Source organism: Staurois parvus, unplaced genomic scaffold (assembly GCF_062004578.1).
Source record: "Staurois parvus isolate SC_StPar_1 unplaced genomic scaffold, SC_StPar_1.0 ptg000254l, whole genome shotgun sequence".
Lineage (NCBI taxonomy): Eukaryota > Metazoa > Chordata > Amphibia > Anura > Ranidae > Staurois > Staurois parvus.
Window position 1 is genome coordinate 2,633,032 of NW_028318050.1, and position 13,103 is coordinate 2,646,134.

Genomic DNA, 13,103 nt, shown 5'->3' on the forward strand with positions numbered 1-13,103 from the left:
TCACAATGGGAATTTCTAAGAGATGTAAGCAGCGAGGGGTGGACGGAGTGTTAAGCCCCATATACATGATCAGAAAATCTTACAAAAAGTACCCCTTTCTAAGCGATCCTACAATAATCTGATCGTTAGTACACGGCTTTCATCCGAAATGATTTGAAGAGATAAGCACAAACATTTTTCTCGCACGATACCAGATCGCATGATTTTCATTCAATCCATACAGTTTTCGTTCAAAAATACAATAAAAATACATGACATCACTTTGGAATTTTCTTTCTTTCGTACGAGAATTTTCGTAATGTTAGTAACTTCTTCACTTTCGATATGAGGCTAGCATGCAAAAAAAAAAACAGATGATCACCAGTCCGATAGTCTCATCGTGTGTATGGGATATTAGGGATTTATTTGTCAAAATTTGCTATACAAATGTCCCATCATCCCCCCCCCCAAAAAAAACAAAAAAACAAGATATCATTTTTTTTTTTTTTTTAAAAAAAGTAGAAATTAATGAAATCAACAAAACATGAAATTGCTAAATTTCTTTTAATTTGCAAAAAAAGTACCATAAGATGCCACCAGCACCAATATTATAGACAAGATCAGTGTCCCGGACAGACTGTATCTGTGGCTGGCAGTGGCAGGGCGACAGTTGCAGTGAGTGGAGGATAATTGATCCACACTCTGACAGATCCCAGGCTGGAATTCCCCAGGCAATGGGGGGAGGTAAAATGCTGTGATAACAGGAACCTGAACTGAGCGATCCCACATGGTGACAGATCCAACACAACACACCACCACCGACACCGACACAGATCAGCAGGCCCAGCAGGCACTAGAAGATCAGGCTGTGGGATCAGGATGATGTCATCACTCACTGACACATTGCACATGTGATGGATGTCCTACCGGCCGGGTCACACTCATACAGACACGAAACATCAGAGTCAGACATTACTTTCCTCCACTGGCACAGCTTCACCTCTGCTGATGAATGGGGACCTGAAGGGCTGGATCTCCACAGTGATCAGTAACCGCCAGCCGGCTTGCAGTAAGGGACTGAGTCTGAGAGGAACACTGAAAGGGGTGGCAGCTCAGCTGCTACACTGGCCCCAGACACTCGGCATCTTCCTCTGTCCTGTCTTCTGCCCCTCCCCTCAGATGAAGGATCATTCATGACATGGCGGCATTGTACATGTAGCAGGCTCCTTGTACAAGAGGATTCAGAAGGTCCTTCCTCTCTCTCCCCTATTTGTAAAACCTGGGCATTCTGCCAAGTTGATGACTCATCCACTACACAGCAAAGAATGCTGGGAGGGGGAGGAAGCAGGAAGTGAAGGGGAGAAGAGAGACACGAGGCTGGAGAAAAGACAGGGACACGTGGAGCCCGTCCAAGCAGAGGAGGAGGCACTACAGCACCCAGCGCGGATAGAGGGACCCTGCTGTGTGTTCAGAGTCTGGTGAGCTGTCCCACTGGAGAGAGTAAGACACACCATTTACACTTTGCATATAGACTGGGACATCCTCACCCCACTGCTGGGATCTCACCCATCCGGGGCCCTGTGCAAGCCACAGATCCCTCTGCCTGCTTTGCCCCTCACCACCAGTGTAATTGAGACTGTCTGCCCCGGGGACTGACACATACTGGAAGATTGCATCCTGCGACTGCCCCTGGTCTTGGGGTGCTTTGTGTTGCCTTTAGACACTGAGGTTGGACCCTCTCAGCCCAGAAACCTAGTGAAATCTGATATAACCCACACCAGCTGAAACTCCAAAGAAGCCTTCAGCTGCTATTTACTTCATTGTAAGGACTAAATGTGCACCAACTAGAGCTCCACCGTTACAAGGACTGAAGTGGGGGAATCTGGCTTAGTAGCCTTATTAGAGGTACCTCTTTATTGCATTTTGTTCTGACTCTGAGGTGATTTTTGGCTAACGCCCCTCAGAAGCAGAATCATACACCGGTGTGGGTAATACATTTCATTGATAGAGCACAAGTAAGTTTATTTGCGACCAAGTGTTGCAGCAGCGAAAATGCTTGCCCAGAACGGAGTGTAGTGGTCGAGTTCCCCAGAGAAATGGGGACCGAAGAACAGATTACCAAGATAGCGAATGCACTACCCACAGAGGGAAAGAAAACGTGGGTGATAGATGTGATACCCGCCTCAGACACCACCCTGGCATATGCCCTGCTAGAGTGGAAGAAGGGGATCCCTGACAGTTTCCAAGGAGCCAATATCCAAATAGAGGATGGGACAAGGCTCCAGTTACTTCAGTTGAACACCCCCGGGCCTAGTTGTGCAAAACCTGAGGGGGAAGAACCCCTGTCCCAGACACCTCTAGCCACCATAGGCCCGGAATTCCTCACTGCATTGGGGGACTTCATGTTAAAATGCCGCAAAGACCCCTCTCCATACACAGGGATGTATCGGAAGCTCCGATTCTTCTCAGGTAGGCAACCAATACCTACCGAGGAGGATGGCTTTGAAGAGTGGCTAGACCAAGCCACGCAAGCACTAAGTGAATGGGACATTCCTGAGGCCCACAAGAAACAGAGGATTACGGAGAGCCTAAGGGGCCCTGCATTGGAGGCTATTCGCAACCTAAAACTTAGCAAACAGGATTGCACTGCTCAGGACTATCTAGATATTTTACAAGATGTATTTGGGCGTACTGAAAAGGCTTCAGACCTCATCTATCAGCTGGAGCATACCTACCAAAATGAAGGGGAGAAACTCTCCAGTTACATGGGACGTCTAGACAAGATAATACACCAAATTTTGCTAAAAAGGGGAATAGGCCCTGAAAGAGTAGATGAGGTTCGGGCGCAACAAGTCCTACGGGGAGCCAGGCCCCTAGACCCTATTGCCATTCTATTACGAACTCGGCGAGATGGTGGCCTCCTGAACTATCCAGACTTGATCCGGACTGTGAGAGAGGAGGAAGCCATGTTGGATGACAAAGAGAGACAGTCAGACTCTGTTGTAGGGGTCCGGGTAGTCAATGCGGGAGGTGACACCCCTGAAGTTGAACTCCTTAAGACTCAGGTGTCCCAATTAATGGAGATGGTGACCTTACTAATGGCGGGACCATCGGGTTTAGCGAGAGAGGAGAGCAGTTTCTGAAAACCTGTCAGGAGTTGCCCCAATGCAAGCAACTAGTCCCACCATTCAAATGACCTGCTTTAATTGTGGAGGGACCGGACATGTCAGGAGAGTCTGTCCGAGCCCCAGGAAGCCTGAAGCTAAGCGCCAAAAACCGGCGGAAAACTTCAGAGGGCCCTGGTGAAGGAGCAACCCAGGGACCCCACCACCGCAGCTAGCTCCACTCAACCAAATAAAACGGGGGCGAGGAGAAAATCTGGTCCTATCCAGAAGGAGCCCACCATCCCTTACAAACAGCCTAGGGAAAATGCCACTTCACCTCAGGGAATCAGTGCACACCTCAAACCTGGGAGTCAACCACGGCTTAGGCCGAGCCAAAACTCCCCCAGGAGGGGAGTAAGGATAAGAACTGCAGAACAGAAGAAGACGGCTACCTGTTCACCACTCCCTGAGAATTTAGTGGGACCCTCCCCTGTCGTCCCGATTCAGGTAGAAGGGATTTATACCAGGGCTCTTCTGGACACCGGAGCCCAAGTAACCCTTCTGTACTGAGACTTCTATGACAAGCATCTGAAGCATTTGCCCTTGCAGAAGCTGGAAGATCTGGAAATATGGGGCATAGGGACCCAGAAGTTTCCCTATGATGGTTACCTATCGGTCAGACTAACTTTTGATCCTTCCATGACAGGGAAGGCTGAGACTTTCGAAGCCTTAGCCGTCATCTGTCCCCGGCCGCCTGGGGCCAATAGGAGTCCCCTAATCATAGGGACCAACACCAATCTTGTCAGAAGGCTGTTGGCGCCATTGGTCGAAGAGCCCAATGATCAACCCACTTCTGTACATCCCATGCTGAGGCAAGCATATCAGCGCCTGGTACAAGAGAGGAGAGCCCCAGCGGAAAGAATAGGGAAGATATGGCGCCTGGATCAACATGAGAAGGTGCTACAACCTGGAGAGGTGGCGTGTTTACAGGCATCAGTCAAATTGACCTGGAAGCAGCCAGGCCCCTTCATTGTCCTTGAGGCTGGTGGCTGTGAAGAGAACACAGGAGTGGAGATCCTCCCGGAGGTAGTGTCAACAAAAGCGCTACAGAGGAGCCACAGAAAGGTTTCGGTCAGTGTTCATAACCCAACTGCTGCTCCAGTGAAAATCCCAGCTCGGGTGATGTTAGGACATGTGGATCCTGCAACCCCAATCTTGCCCACTGAGCTAGGGGACGGAAGAGAGAAAGAAATCCCTGTCGATGCGTTTTACCCAAGGAACACCCCCCTTTCCCCGGAATGGAGAGAGAGAACGAAGAATCAACTCCTAAGGGGGCGGGCTGCATTCTCCAGAAGTGAGTTCGATGTGGGGTGTGCAGAGAGTGCCCATCATCGGATCCGGCTTCAAGAAGACGCCCCATTTAGGGAAAGGGTTCAACGAGTTCCATTGGGAGATTTGGAACACCTGCGTGAGCAACTGGCAGAGTTGAAGAGGACAGGCATCATCAGAGAGTTTCGAAGCCCATACGCCTCTCCGATAGTGGTGGTCTGGAAGAAGAACGGATCTTTAAGATTGTGCATCGACTACCGGACGCTAAACCGAAGAACTGTTCCTGATCAGTATACCACCCCCAGGATAGAGGATGCTTTGCAAAGCCTATCAGGGGCAAAGTGGTTCAGTGTGCTGGACCTGAAGAATGGGTATTACCAGATCCCCATGCACCCGGAAGACCGAGAAAAGACCGCGTTCATAACCCCAATAGGGTTCTTTGAATTTGACCGGATGCCTCAAGGTTTGTGCAACTCTCCAGCCACCTTTCAAAGGCTGATGGAGAAGACGGTGGGTGACATGAATTTATTTGAAGTACTGGTATACTTGGACGACATCATTGTGTTCGGGAAGACCCTGGAGGAACATGAGGAGAGATTGGAGAAGGTGCTCAAGAGACTTCATGATGAGGGACTGAAGTTGTCTTTGGAGAAGTGCCAGTTTTACCAACCCTCGGTCAATTACCTGGGTCATATCGTATCTGCCGACGGAGTGGCCACTAACCCCAAGAAGCTGGAAGCTGTCACCTCATGGCCGAGGCCCACAAATGTCACAGAGCTCAGATCTTTCCTGGGGTTTTGCTCCTATTATCGCAGATTCGTCCAGGGCTTCGCTCGGATAGCTCGCCCACTCAATGAACTGCTCAGAAACGAAGACGACAATGATGATGCAGATCTTTCTAGACCTGCGAAGCCAGCAGTGGGACCTAGGAGGCCTAGGGAATCTATTCAAGGACAATGGACAACCCAGTGTGAAGAGGCCTTTGAACGGCTGAAAAAGAGTCTAACCACCGCCCCAATCCTGGCCTATGCAGACCCAGCCAAGCCGTATGAATTGCATGTGGATGCAAATAGAGATGGGTTAGGGGGAGTCCTCTATCAAGAACAGAATGGATGCTTGCGACCTGTCGCCTATGTGAGCTGGGGTTTGGCGTCCGCTGAGAGGAACTACTCCACCCACAAGCTTGAATTTTTGGCCTTGAAGTGGGCAGTAGTAGATAAACTTCGAGATTACCTATATGGAGCAGAATTTGTGATAAAAACAGATAATAACCCCCTCACATACATTCTCACTACAGCTAAGCTGGATGCTACTGGCCACAGGTGGTTAGCTGCCTTATCGGAGTTCACTTTCAGCCTCAGTTATCGGCCAGGGATTGGGAATAGGGATGCAGATGCCTTATCCCGAAGACCTCACTGTTCCAAGGATTCCCCAGAAGAGTGGACTCAGGTGCCCCCTGAAGGGGTACGAGCCTTATCCCAAGGAGTGGAACACCGAACAAGAGGTGGGTCTAGGGCAGAAGACATTGGGATTTCGGCGTCTGGCGTTCCCAGGTGATATTGCAATGTCACCCAGGTTGGGGGTGAAGGCATGCTCAAGCTTTCCAGGAAGGATCTGCGAAGAGATCAGTTGGAAGACCCCTCTGCGGCCTAGTATTGAAGGCTTTAGAAAGTAAAAGCCCTGATTTGCTTCTTACATCGTCAAGGGAGGCTCAGCGGCTACATCGTGAGTGGAATCGGCTACAGTTACGCCACGGAGTGGTCTACCGAAGGGGCCCCTCTGATGATCCTGAAGAGAAATGGCAGCTATTTTTGCCCGCAAAACACAGAGAAATGGTGCTGACCGCTCTCCATGATGACCATGGCCATCTGGGACCAGAAAGAACCTTTTGTTTGGTAAGAGACCGCTTCTACTGGCCCTTAATGCGGACAGAAGTTGAAAGTTACTGTCACTCCTGCATCCGATGTATTCAGAGGAAGACTCTGCCTCAATGAGCTGCCCCAATGGGCCACCTTCAAAGTCAGGGACCCATGGAGTTGGTGTGCATTGACTTCCTGTGCCTGGAGTCGGATCAGAGTGGACAGGGAAATATCCTGGTAGTGACTGACCATTTTACCAGGTATGCCCAGGCTTTTCCTGCTAGAGATCAGTTAGCATCAACTGTGGCAAAGATTTTAGTAGAAAGGTTCTTTGTGCATTATGGACTACCACAATGTATCCACTCAGACGAAGGGAGAGATTTCGAGAGCAACCTCATCAAGAGACTCTTGAGTCTACTAGACATCCAAAAGTCGAGGACTACTCCATACCATCCTCAGGGAGATCCTCAGCCAGAGAGATTCAATCGTACCCTCCTGAATATGCTCGGGACTTTGACTTCAGTGCAAAAGCAACACTGGAGTAAGCATGTAGCAGCCATCGTACATGCCTACAATAGCACTGCCAACGACGCTACAGGATACTCTCCTTACCGGCTGATGTTCGGCCGGGAAGCCCGACTGCCAGTAGACTTGGCTTTTGGAACCTCTGTAGACCATACCTCTGCAGCTTCCCATAGAGGATATGTGGACCGCCTAAGGAAAAGCCTGAAGATTGCTTATGAGAAGGCTCAAGCCACCTCAGACGCCAGGGGACAGAGAAACAAAGAGAACTTTGATCTCAGAGTGCGAGTACAGGACTTAAAATCTGGAGACAGAGTCTTACTGAGAAATCTGGGCATCCCTGGAAAACACAAGTTGGCGGATAGGTGGCGATCAGAGCCCTATGTCATCTGCAAACAATTGCCTGGATTGCCAGTTTACCAGATTCGACCAGAAAAGGGTGTTGGCCCACTCAAAACCTGGCAGTGCAACCACCTTTTGCCTTTGTCAGATGCAGTCCGCCTACCATCAAAATCTGATCCACAGTCTACCCCCTCAACTTCTCAGAAGACTAGACCTGTGACCAGGTCACAACCCACACCACCTCCTGCAGATGAAGAGGACAGTGAGAGTGAGGAGGTAGGGACAGATTTGCTGTGGCCATCTGACATTTCCGAACCCACCATTCCTTCTTCCACGGGAGTGACTGACGTAGTTCCTCTTAGGCCAGAGGCTCCTGAATTTGTGCCTCGGGCCCAACCTGCAGAAGACTTGCAAGAACCTGAAGACTGGTGGTCCATTGTTGATGAGGGAGAAGACGTGGAGGAAGCTGAACTGGGAGAAACAGAGAGCGTTGAGCAAGAAGCGAGGGTTGATGAGTCAGTAGTGTCAGAACCAACATCGGAAGCAACGCCAGAACCATTGCTAGAGCCCAGGGAACAGAGAGAGCATAGAGTTATTCAACCCCCAAAAAGACTGACATATGATGTGTTGGGTGAAAACTCTGAAGAAGTAGTACATGCTTCTCAAAGGACTCTCGTGACGCCTGGTTCTCCTACAGCAGTTTCGGTAGAGAACAGCCCCAACTCACCCCCTGGCACATCTGGTTGGGCCATTCCCATTAGTGTGGCCTATGGGCAGGACAACCCTCACTCTGCTACATGGTGGGAGGTTCCTCTGCCAGATTCTTATGCAAGTGTGAATAATTTAATTTCCTGCGTGCACTAACTTTGCTTTCTCTCCGCGTGTATATAAAAAGCATGTAACAGGTTGCTTTTACTGCTGTCTTTGGAGGACAAAAGCTTCTCTGGTGGGGGGAGTGTGTAGCAGGCTCCTTGTACAAGAGGATTCAGAAGGTCCTTCCTCTCTCTCCCCTATTTGTAAAACCTGGGCATTCTGCCAAGTTCATGACTCATCCACTACACAGCAAAGAACGCTGGGAAGGGGAGGAAGCAGGAAGTGAAGGGGAGAGGAGAGAGACACACAAGGCTGGAGAAAAGACAGGGAAACGTGGAGCCCGTCCAAGGAGAGGGGGAAGCACTACAGCACCCAGCGCGGATAGAGGGACCCTGCTGTGTGTTCAGAGTCTGGTGAGCTGTCCCACTGGAGAGAGTAAGACACACCATTTACACTTTGCATATAGACTGGGACATCTGCACCCCACTGCTGGGATCTCACCCATGCGGGGCCCTGTGCAAGCCACAGATCCCTCTGCCTGCTTTGCCCCTCACCACCAGTGTAATTGAGACTGTCTGCCCCGGGGACTGACACATACTGGGAGATTGCATCCTGCGACTGCTCCTGGTCTTGGGGTGCTTTGTGTTGCCTTTAGACACTGAGGTTGGACCCTCTCAGCCCAGAAACCTAGTGAAATCTGATATAACCCACACCAGCTGAAACTCCAAAGAAGCCTTCAGCTGCTATTTACTTCATTGTAAGGACTAAACGTGCACCAACTAGAGCTCCACCGTTACAAGGACTGAAGTGGGGGAATCTGGCTTAGTAGCTTTATTAGAGGTACCTCTTTATTGCATTCTGTTCTGACTCTGAGGTGATTTTTGGCTAACGCCCCTCAGAAGCAGAATCATACACCGGTGTGGGTAATACATTTCATTGATAGAGCATAAGTAAGTTTATTTGTTTGATATCAGTTGTATTCGGCTTAAAGTGCGACTCTGCCACCCGGAGACTCTTGGCTGTGAAGCCCTCTAGTGGCAGACCAAATTTACTGCATTGCATAAAAGAAGAAAAGTAAGTTTTGGAAGTTGAAAGGGGAACCCCACCCCTCTACTCTGCATTTCATTCTCCATAAAATTGTTCTTGTTTCATTTAACCCTGTGTCAGCAAATTTCTTGGCGGGGTATTTGCTATTCATTACCAGTTGTGCCAGAGGGATTGGGTTTGCTTAGGGTTGGATCTATTGGGCGCAGGACCCATAATATATTCCAGCTTGTCCCAAGGGGCAGTGCTACATACACATATATGGTGCCTGCCTGTGCTTCGCCCAGGTGCCCCTAGGTGGCTATGTAGTTTGCCTAGTGGAAGCACCGGCCCTGCCTATACATAGATAAACATTGTGGTTGTCAGGTGGTTTACCCGGGTTATGGCTGAAGAAATGACCATGGTACCGTTTTTTTCAGTGAATGGCTGGCTTTCATATGAAAGTGGTCCTAGTGGCCCTTGAGCCGCTGGATTGCTTTCCATAGTGGTGGAAGGGGGCACCCCCCCCCCCCCACCTCCTGCGGCTCGCTGGTGTTTCTTGGGCTTACTGTTAATGCCGGACGGCCAGAGAAATGATCTGATGGTGCAGCCTCCTCAGGATGGTGGCGATGAAAGATTCTATGGTCTTTGATTGCCTCTATCATGATGGTGGACCGGAACGACGTCATGACGTTACATCCAGTTGGCGGTGGAAGTAAAAAAATGTTTTTCTTTTTCAAAGCAACAGTTAAAACATTTTTTTTAAACTTTTAGAGGTAAAGAGGTTTGGGGTCTGTTTGACCTCAGATCTCTTCTTAAAGAGGACCTGTCATGTATATTTCTATTACAAGGGATGTTTACATTTCTTGTATTAGCCATAAAAGTGATTAAAAAAATGAAAGGGACAGTAAAATTAAAAATGAAATTGCCCCCATCCCACCCATCGCACCGTACTCACGTGCAGAAGTGAACCCATACATCAATTGTATATGTAAATGGTTACAATATATGAAGAGAGGAACGAGCGCTGGATATGATAGGATTCAAGCTGCTAGCATATAGGTAAACCTCGTATACCCCCTTCATCAAAAGTCAAATACAATAAATTGCAGCGCTTGAGTGTATAATACAGGGAATTAACATGAATAGCAGATTTAAATGTTCATATTTCAACATGCACCAGATTCCACATTCTTAAATTGTTGTAAACAGTAATCAGATAAGTAATGAAGATCTATCCGACTAATCAAGGTGCATATAGTGATGGTGATGTTAAAATCATAAGTTCTGTGATGTATCCAAAAAAATCTGTGACTTCCGTGATAGGGGAATAACTGTATAATGCACTAACCAGATAGCGCAAGTACATGCGCATTGGAGTATAATGACCTACTCCTGGTCACAGCCAGATGGTCCTCAGCGTGAAGCCCTCAGGAACACCAGTGCACCACTCTTGCCGTCTCCTACCACCAGGGGGAGTGCGCCTCTTTACAGTAACACAAAATCACTTTATATCCTCTATCGCCAGGATTGGTGTACTTTCTTATCAGGAGATCATCTCAGGGACTCGGCAATAAGACCTTTTAAAACTTTTTGGAAGAAGTCAGATAGCAGCAGCCAATTATCACATGCAGGTGAATTAGTATCTGAGGGATCTCCATACAACCACATCACTGTTTATTCTCTTACGATGGGGCCCCACTGTGAGAGAGAAGAGTAACCAACCGGCCTCCATCTTTTGAGTGTCTCTCTAACAGCCAGCCAGCTTCTCTCTTTCAATCTTATGGCTTCCTCAGTATCCCTTTATAGATATAGGCACCAGTAGTCACATAATCCAGACAAAAACTGTTCCAGCGGTCAGACCCAAAATATACAACAGCTGAAAGGGCCCCGCAAGGTTTTCTTGGTCGACATCGGCTCCCCCGGAATCCCACTCGTAAATGGTGTTTGCAGCGCACATGTGAGGAATCGCCGCGATCGTTAGAGCGAGAGCAATAAATCCAGCGCTAGACCTCCTCTGTAACTCTGAACTGGTACCCCGTACCTATGGAGATAATACCGTAGTTCGTCGCCATTCCACAATTGTGCGCAATTGTAAAGTGTGACATGTTAGCTATTTTCTGGCCATAACATCCGCTTTTATATTTTACAAAAAAATGGGGTAAATATTGTGTTTTGGTTTCTTTAATTCATTAAAGTGTGTTTTTTTCCAAAAAATAGCATTTTAACTACTTTCCTACTGGGCAGTTCTACCCCCTTCCTGCCCAGGCCAATTTTCAGCTTTCAGCGCTGTCGCAGTTTGAATGACAATTGCACGATCATGCAACATTGTACCCATATGAAATGTGTATAATTTTTTTCACACAAATAGAGCTTTCTTTTGGTGGTATTTAATGGCCACTGGGGGGTTTTATTTTTTGCAGTATAAATGAAAAAAAGAGCAAAAATTTGAAAAAAAGGTTCTCTTTGTTTCTAATATAAAATTTAGCAAACAGGTAATTTCTCTCCTTTGCTGATGTACATTGATGAGGCTGCACTGATAGGCAGCACTGATGGGCACTGATAGGCAGCACTGATGGGCACTGATAGGCAGCACTGATGGGCACTGATAGGCAGCACTGATGGGCACTGATGAGGTGGGGCTGATGAGGTGGCACTGGTATGCATTGATGAGGAGGCACTGATGATGCATTGATATTCAGCAATGATGGACACTGATAGATGGCACTGATGGGTGGCACTGCTGGAAAGCACTGATGGGCAATACTGCTGGGCACTGATGGGTGACACTGCTGGGCAGCACTGACGGGAGACACTGATGGGCACTGCTGGGCAACACTGCCTGGGCACTGATAAGTGGGACTGCTGGGCACTGATGGGCGGCACTGAAAATCAGGGCCATCTTTCGGCTATAGCGCGGTTGGGAAGAGGTTAAAGCACTGCTCAAATACCATGTGACATAAAAAATTGCAAAAAAAATTGACAGATAGAGCTTTATTTTGGTGGTATTTAATCACCTCAGGGTTTTTTATTGTTTCTTAAAAACATCAAAAACCACAGAAAATTTTGAAAAAAAAAGTTTTTTCTTAGTTTTTGTTATAAAATTTTGTAAATAAGTGATTTTTCTCCTTCACTGATGTGCGCTAATGAGGCTGCAGTGATGGGCACTGATAGGCTACACTGATAGGTGGCACTGATGAGGAGGCACTGGTAGGTGGCACTGATGGGCATTGACAGGCATCATTGATGGGCACTGAAAGGCAGCACTCATATATGGCACTGATAGGCTGCACTGATAGGTGGCACTGATAGGTGTCACTGACTGGCACTGTTAGGTGGCAATGACTGGCACTGTTAGGCAGCAGTGATAGATAGGCAGCACTGACGGGCACTGATAGGCGGCACTGACTGGCACTGATAGGTGGCACTGACTGGCACTGATAGGTGGCCCTGACTGGCACTGATGGGTGATGCTGAAAGGCAGCTCAGATGGGCACTGATATGTGGCATTGATGTGGCACTGATGGGCACTGGCAGGTGGCATGGATGAGCACTGAGAGCTGCCACTGATGGACACTGACAGGTGATGCTGCTGGGGCTACACAGATCATCAGTGCTCTGATGATCAGTGTACATGTCCCCTCCGAGGAATGCCGATTACCGGCTCTCCTCTGGCAGTGTGACAGCTCGTGGGGAGAGAAATGCCAGTAACCGGCATTTCCCTGTTTACATGTGAACAGCTGTGATTGGACACAGCTGATCAACATCTTCGGCTCTTTCCGTGGATTGGTGATCCATTGTGTCCGAGGGACACAGCGCACCACCGATCGCTGCGCTGCGCGATCCGGGAGCCATGCATGCGCGCTTAGAATGGGCAGACATCATATGACGTCCTCCCAGAACGAGAGAACCACCTTGCGCCCGTCATATTACTATATGGCGGGTGGGAGGCGGCTAGCGTGTTTGCTAAAAAATATCTAATGTTTGGGGATTATAAGTAATTTTCTAGCAAGAAATACCAATTTAAACAAAACGTCCCGGAAAATGTTTGGTCCTCAAGCGGTATAAACATTCCGGGTGTTATTCGTTACTTTTCTGTGAATGAGGAAACATCTGCAAAGCAGTTTTCTTT

At 48.4% G+C, this 13,103-nt stretch overlaps 1 protein-coding gene across 1 annotated transcript in view; it reads left to right on the forward strand.

Moving 5' to 3' along the window:
- The window catches only part of LOC149459587 (uncharacterized), a 68,648-nt gene that overhangs the window by 32,628 nt on the left and 22,917 nt on the right, over positions 1-13,103 (forward strand). The window lies entirely within an intron of this gene.